Source organism: Aulonocara stuartgranti (assembly GCF_965226115.1).
Source record: "Aulonocara stuartgranti genome assembly, chromosome: 13".
Classification (NCBI taxonomy): domain Eukaryota; kingdom Metazoa; phylum Chordata; class Actinopteri; order Cichliformes; family Cichlidae; genus Aulonocara; species Aulonocara stuartgranti.
This window is the reverse complement of record NC_138949.1, coordinates 14,933,582-14,942,196: the sequence shown is the minus strand read 5'-3', so window position 1 is coordinate 14,942,196 and position 8,615 is coordinate 14,933,582.

Sequence of the window (8,615 nt, the reverse complement as noted above, 5' to 3'; positions counted from 1 at the left end):
GTTCCAGCAGGCCAAACAGTAGTTTTAGAGGGATCTGCTAACGTTCATTGTACTGCAGCAGACACGTGTGCCATAGTTGAACACCCCTCTCAGTCTTCCTTGCCTGGTGGCCTTTGTGTTAAAACTTGCTTGATAACACTTCCTTCCCGAGCTCCACACAAAGTGCCTGTTATGATTACAAATGAAACAGAACAAGATGTTACTATCCCGTCTACTTGTGTCATTGCAGAGCTGGGAGCTTTCCATTGTATCATGTCCCAGCATAATGTCACCAGTGTTAATGAGTCAGCCACAAGTAAGACACCGCTGAATTTCAATTTTGGTGACTCTCTGATTCCACATGAATGGAAAGAGAGGATAACCAAGCAACTCAATGACATTCCGGAAGTATTCGCTTTTCATGATCTTGACTTTGGGTGTACGAACAAGGTGAAACATTCCATCAAGCTTAATGATCCGACTCCCTTCAAGCACCGTGCACGCCCTATACACCCTCAAGATCTTGAGGCTGTCCGGAAACACCTGCAGGAGCTGCTTGCTGCAGGTGTGATAAGAGAGTCTCAATCACCTTTCTCGTCTCCCATTGTTGTGGTGAGAAAGCGGAACAATGATGTGCGTCTATGTATAGACTTTCGCAAGCTGAACTTGCAAACAATAAAAGACTCTTACGCACTTCCAAATCTGGAAGAGACATTCTCTGCCCTTTCAGGATCCAGGTGGTTCACGGTCCTCGATCTGAAATCTGGGTATTACCAGATAGAAGTTGAGGAGGCAGACAAAGAAAAGACCGTGTTTGTGACACCGCTTGGGTTCTGGGAGTTTAACCGCATGCCGCAGGGCATAACCAACGCCCCAAGCACCTTCCAGCGGCTGATGGAGCGCTGTGTTGGTGATATGAACTTACATGAAGTGCTCGTCTTTTTAGATGATCTCATCATCTTCTCAGATAGTTTGGAAGAACACGAACGCCGACTTATGCGGGTACTCCATCGCCTTAAAGAGTATGGCCTGAAGTTATCGCTGGAAAAATGTAAATTTTTCCAAACCACAGTTCGGTATCTTGGGCATGTAATCTCTGAAAGCGGAGTTGAGACGGATCCCGAAAAGATTCAGGCCCTAAAGACCTGGCCACGGCCCAAGAATCTCAAAGAACTAAGATCTTTCCTGGGGTTCTCGGGGTACTACAGACGTTTTGTAAAAGGGTACTCGTCCATAGTACGCCCACTCAATGACCTCACTCGTGGTTACCCACCACTACGTAAGAAATCAAAGTCCAAAGAACCCAACCAGACCTACTTTGATCCCAAACTGCCATTTGAGGACCGATGGACCGCAGAGTGTCAAAAAGCTTTTGACTCCATCATTGAAAAGCTAACGTCAGCCCCCGTCTTAGGCTTTGCAGACTCGAAGCTGCCTTATGTGCTCCATACCGATGCCAGTACTACTGGCTTAGGTGCAGCACTCTACCAGGAGCAGGAGGGTCAGCTCAGAGCCATAGCTTTTGCCAGTCGTGGGTTATCAAGAAGTGAAGCACGATATCCAGCCCACAAGTTGGAATTTTTAGCACTCAAATGGGCAGTGACTGAAAAGTTTCACGATTATTTGTATGGTGGTCAGTTCACTGTGGTTACAGATAGTAACCCACTCACATACATATTGACCTCTGCTAAGTTAGATGCCACTGGCTATAGGTGGCTTGCCGCTTTATCTAACTACAACTTTAAGTTACAGTATAGAGCGGGCAAGCACAACCTAGACGCAGATGGGTTGTCTAGACGTCCTCATGGAGAACTCGTAAATGATGTCCAGTCCAGGAAAGAGCAGGAGCGTGTAAGCCAATTTGTAGAGCGTCACCTAGCTGACACTGACACCACTGACACCATAAAGCTTGTAGATAGTGATGTTGTCCAAGCAATCTGTCAAAATCACCTTGTAAAAGTCAGTGATGATTGTCAGGATAGTGGTGTTACACTTGTAGAATCGCTTACCCTCTCAGCTGACGCGATTCCAGACATCTATGTTTCAGAAGAACATCATGGCTTACCAACCATCCCTGCCTTGTCCCAATCAGAAATTAAGGATAAGCAGAGAGCAGACTCGACAATCAGCCAAGTTATCAAACAAATCGAACATGGTCAGACACCTCCACCGACTGTTAGAAAAGAACTCCCAGATCTCCCTCTTTTGCTTAGGGAACTCAATCGGTTGGAAATGCACAATGAGGTGTTATACAGAAAAAGACAAGATGGAGACCAGGTGACCCACCAGCTTGTTCTTCCTGAGGAGCTCAGAGCTTCAGTGCTCCAAAGTTTGCATGATGACATGGGCCACTTAGGTATCGACAGAACCCTTGATCTGGTCAGAACCCGATTCTATTGGCCACGCATGGCGACACAGGTTGAGCAGAAAGTGAAAACATGTGATCGTTGTATACGGAGAAAGAGTCCCCCTGAAAAAGCAGCTAGACTGGTCAACATAACAACAACCAGACCTTTAGAACTCGTCTGTATGGATTTTCTCAGTCTAGAACCAGACAGTAGCAACACACGGGATATCCTTGTGATAACCGATCATTTCACTAAGTTTGCCCTCGCGTTGCCCACCTCTAATCAAAAGTCACGAACGGTCGCCAGGTGCCTGTGGGACCAGTTCATTGTCCACTACGGCATACCTGAGCGCCTGCACAGCGATCAGGGTCCTGATTTCGAGGCAAAACTGATAAAAGATCTGTGTGAGATCTCTGGGATAAAGAAAATAAGAACTACCCCGTACCACCCACGTGGTAACCCTACTGAACGATTTAATAGAACACTACTTAGTATGTTAGGAACACTGGAATCCAAACAAAAGTCTCACTGGAAAGACTATGTTATGCCATTAGTACATGCGTACAATTGCACCCGTAGTGATGCAACAGGGTTTACACCCTACGAGTTGATGTTTGGCAGAAAACCCAGATTAGCTGTTGATCTTGCATATGGACTTCCTCTCAGCAAAGATCAAAAAGTGACACATTCGCAATATGCTGAAAGTCTCAAGAAACGGCTAGAGGAAAGCTATAGGTTAGCTTCTCAAACCGCACAAAAAGTGGCAGACAAGAATAAGGCCAGATTTGATCGCAAAATAACTGTTTCAGAACTTGAACCTGGGGACCGGGTTTTAGTTAGAAACGTGCGGCTGCGTGGCAAGCATAAACTTGCTGATAAATGGGAGGCAGACATCCATGTGGTAGTCAAACGTGCAGGCGACCTACCCGTTTATACTGTTAAACCCGAGTCCAAGCAAGGTCCCTCCCGAACTTTACACAGAGACCTGTTGCTTCCCTGCAGTTTCCTCCCGGTTGCCACCGCAGACACATCTGAGCCACAGCAGGTTCACCGTCCTAAAACGCGTCAAACTGTTGTCACAGAAAGCAATGAGGATGAAGAATCAATGGAACTTGACAATGAACTTTTCATTCAATGGGTTGATGATTCCCCATGTGAAGAAATAACCAGATTTACTACTGTACATGAATATCCAAAACCTTCTCATGAACCAGACATTACAAACTTACCTGATTGTGACCTTTCTGAAATTGCTAGCAACAAGGAGCTGAATATGGATAAAGATGCAAGCAAAGACGAACTTACCAATCATGTGCTTGTTGAAAACTTACCAGATGGAGATGAGATTGGAATTGACGATCCTGTGGACAATGGAACGGGAACCGTATTGGATGAATCACCTGAGGATTTGGTTAAAGAACCAGGAAACCAGCCTGTTAACGCACCTGATGAGATGGACAGTTGTGATCCCATTACAACTCAACCAGTAAGACAGTCAACAAGAATCAGACATCCACCTAAAAGACTTGATTATCCTGATTTAGGAAACCCTCTAGTTACTGTTGTGAAATCACTTTTCCAGGGTTTGAGCATAGCCTTTTCTGAGTCCCTAAACAGTACAGAGGGACAGTACTGGCTACACATGCAACGAGACGTGCATGACATTTAGCTGGGGAGAGTGTAACCCAGTAGAGAAAACTACCTTTTGTTATTTTTTTCTTGTTTTCGTTTTGATTGTATAAATGTATTTTCATTATTTTATTTTGAAAAGAAACATTTATTTTGAAAAAAGGAAGTGTGATCCTCTAGCAAACTTTATTTTCTGTTGCTGGATCACAAGGGATAAATGCCTTTTTCATTGGTTGAAGGTGGTTTTAGCCCCGTCTTCCGAAACACCAGACCATCATTTCACATGAGCTAGATCTTTTCGCACGTGGAAATAGATGAGACAGGTCACGGATAGCTCGTGCGGAATTTTCTAACATTTTGGTGAGTTTAGCCCATGGGTTTGAAAAGTTAATGTGTTAGTCTGTTGCTAAAAGTTGTTTCTTCTGTTCATACTAGGGCTGCTCGATTATGGCAAAAATGATAATCACGATTATTTTCACTGAAATTGAGATCACGATTATTTGACGATATTTATTTCGTCCGCCAGAGCTTATATTATTTTTTTTTACATGCTGTAGTGCCATTTGTGGGAGCATTTCAAGTTGCTATACATCAATACAACTGTTATAGCCCATATTTTAAAAATGTGTATGCATTAAGTCCATAGTAACTACATTAATTGCAAAAAAGTGCAATAAACTACAAAAAAATTGAAAATCGTTTTTGTTTTTACATATATTTCTACTTGGAGAAATTTAAGAGGTTTATCCCTCAAAACTTTAAATACAAAAAAGTTGCAAAAAATAGTTTACAACAACAGGAAATTTATTTTGAGTGTCTTCATAGTTTTATTTTTGGAGATACAGCAATTTTTATATACTGCAGGAAAAACAAAAAAACAATCCTATGATGCAAATTTGCAAAGAATGTGCATGTGCATCAAAATAAACTATTTCCAGCAGTGCAATTCTAAGGCCTACAAGTAAAAAACTAAATTTTCCGCAAAAATGACGTCACTTGCGATAGTTCACGTTGATGTCTTTTTCAATGTGGGAAGTGTTAAGAACAGCTGATCGGATCGGCAAAGTGTTTCTGGAATATTATGTTTTTGTTCCTGCAAGCTCTTTTTATGCAATTTTTGCAAAGCTATATGTGGAAGGAAACCGTGACCGAGGACAAGCTGATGGCATAAGAAGTAAGTACAACTCCTCTGGTTTCATATGGAAAAAAATTTATTGTGCTAGCTTAGCGTTCAGGTTCTACAGGGATTTAAAAATAGTTACACAAAACGAGCATGCTGCTCTGACCGGCTTTAAAGGTTTAACAATAACAATGTATTGAATAATGACTTTAAAAAATAATATAAAATAGTGTGCAAATACTGATAACAGTGCAAATGTTTGCAATATAAGAAATAAATGAAAAATGTGAACTTTGCAGTGTTGCTCTGTGGTGCAGCTACGACACCATAGCAAAGTTTACACACTGTGTCTACTTGATCCATGTCTGACTCCGCGAAGCCATAATGTTTCCACACCACTTAAGTTTTGTTTTTTTTTACCTCTCTTTTCAACCAACGGCAGTCCACTCCTCTCCAAATAACTTCTGCTTAGCTTTCCGAGCTTCCCTCGGGTCCTCTTAATTGTTGTGAAGCGTGTTCGAAATGCAGAGCAGTGCGCTTGATTTGCCACATGGAGCAGCGCCAGAGTAAAGCATGAGGGAGGGGCTAATAATCGGCTCAGTCATTTTTAATGATCGTTGAAAGCCCAGATCGTAATCGTGATTAAAATTCGATTAATTGAGCAGCCCTAGTTCATACCGATTCGCGAGTGGTAATTTGCTGTTTAAAAACGGTTGAAATGCTGTTGTGGTAGGATTTGTTTAGCATACTTGAAGGATGATTGGAAAAATGTATTGTCTTGCTGGTTATACCTATTAATCATAATTTCATGGTTAAAAAGAGAACAAGAAATTCATTTGTTGTTTACATGGTTAAAATAATTTCATGTATAACGAGAGATATATTCAAAGCATGCATGTAATGTATTACTGTGGTAATGTGAAAGAAATGTGAAAAGAGATAAAGAACTAAAGCTATAGCTGTGATACAAGAGAAGAAACGGAGCTGGCTGTGTACAATAATGTTAATATTGTTGTGCAGGCTAGGTTTTTTTTCCCTTGTCCGTGTGGAAGGAACTAAGATTTTGGATTCCAATGGATTCTCTCCGGATGGAGATGGCGAGCCTGAGCCCAGACTGAACTTTGCAGAGGAACTTACTCTTCTTCCTCGACGGAGACTCCCAAGTGGTAACACACAAACCACAAACGAAAGAGAACAAGAACTAGACTAAGAATTTTTGACTTGACAAATGACCAAAGACAAAAAGACAATTGAATATTGAGCTCAAACGACTATTTTTGGGGTTATTTTTGTTTTGCCGGCTTCTTCTTGTTATTGTTATGGTTATTATCACTACTACTGTCAATGTGGAATTTGTGTCTTGTTTATTTCATTTTTGTGCAAAATAATAACTGTTGCTGCTCAAATTCCTGTCTCCAGCCATTTCATTCTGCATTCGCCTCGCTTTCTATTGTAGCCCTGCCGAACCTAGCAACTGGTCCGTAGTTTGGCTGTCCTAAACTATTTAAAATGAGTCAGTGGTTACATTAGCAATGCATTTTTTTCCTGTTGTGAATATTTGTTTGGTTTCTTGTTCAAAAAGCCCACATGTGTGTTAGGACATATTTACATCTGGACTTCCTTTCCTGAAACTAAACAATATAACAGGGTATTATAGGACAAAAGATCCACAGATCAGATTGGCAGCTATCACTAATTTCAAGTGGATTTTTCCAGTGAACATTTTCAATTATCTTCAGCCTCTTCTCTCTCTGGGTTACATTTTGGCTTCACAATGAGTTGTTATTCAAATCCAGAAGTAATGTGCAAAAATATGTGCAGTTTTACCTTTTTGTATGAGAAATGGAGGCATGTACAAATAACTGCAGAATCATTTCAGTTACCACAGAATTCTAGGTGCATACAAATTGATGAAAACGAATATTTACTTAATGTATTTATTTAATTTGGTTTCTTTGAAGGCAAAACTCTGGCACAAAAAAACTAATAGATGAATAAAACTCTGAACATGGAGTTATATTCTCAGTGGGGTCATGTCCTGTCAAAACCTCTGTGCCTTCTGTCAGAAACTAAGCTATGGCTCTCTGAACAAGCTGCACTGCAACTGTGTAAGTGTCAGTCACCTTGGGCTGGGATGCATTGGAAATCACAGAAGTGTGAATAGGAGGAGTCTCCCTTTGGCACAGAACACAGATGGCACAACATTAGAGCGCGCTTTGTGCATAGCCTTCTTATTCATTTTCCTTTTTTCCTTTTTTTTCTCCCCGTGAACATCTGATGTTAACATTTAAAGCCTTAAAACACATCAAATCAAATTAATAATCCCACTCAACAGGATTATGTCTTAAGGTTTTATCACAAACAGCAGGAACAAATTGCTCAGTGCAACATCCATTCTGTGCTATCACATCCTATTGCTTGCTATACCATAGTACCAGGGTCTCTTTGCAGCCTAGTAATGTGTCTGCTGAAGTGGAGAGGAGTGATTGAATGGGATAACCTCAAAACTCAAGGACTGGGACTGCTATTAGCTGCTATACTCTCAGAGGAGAGGCATTTCAGTCACTGTCTGCTGAGTTTTTTCCTCAGAGCCAATACACAGACACTGACATGTGAATAGAAAGCACAGGCCCAGACACAATCAACATCGAACAAGCAATAGACAACAAATACTGAATAGATATCAGCACAAAAAGAAATGTCTAACAAACACTGAATAAGCATGAGCAGCCCCCCTCTCTGTTTGCTCCCAGTGGGTCATGCTTGTTGATCTAAAGCTAACCAGATCTGAGTTTAGGATAAATATATTCATGATTTCATTTCCATGCATGCTTCCAATTTAAACGCATTAAATATTTAAAGTATCCATGCAGTATCTGGATATGTGACGTGTCAGTAATATTGAACTCTAACCTGGACTTTCTCGATATGAAATACTGAGACACGGTTACTCGTTCACAGCGCAGGATCTGAAATAACACACAGTACAGTATTGGCTTGGGATTGAACCAGACATCCATCACTTATTCAGCTGGTGACCTTTTTTTTTCAGCTACTTGGCCACGATCAGCGACCGGCTGATTGAATTAGCCTTCTGTAAAACATAAACTATACAGAATGTGGATTATGAAACAAAATATAATATTTTATAGGATCTTAATATATCTGGACTTCTTGTATCACTAAAAGTAGATAGTAATCTGCCATTTCTCTGCCAATCAGTGTAGAAACTCTATTACAGCATCTTCTATTTTCCCTGTAGAAATTTCAGTAAATATAACTGTTGTGAAAGATTAATTACCTCCAACTCCAGCAAGATCAGCACTGATTTATTTGCCACCTTTTGACATGCATATTGTAATGTAACTTAGTGTGGCACAGTGGTGTGAAAATCCCCACTGTCACCTTGAATTTAGAGATACGGTAAGAGACACAGATCTTAAAATGCTAAGTGTTACAGTGAGTATACTCAAATCTATTTATTGTAAAATTTGCTTGAGCAACAGAAGCTCCTTTAACCTGATGAGGAAAATATAAAA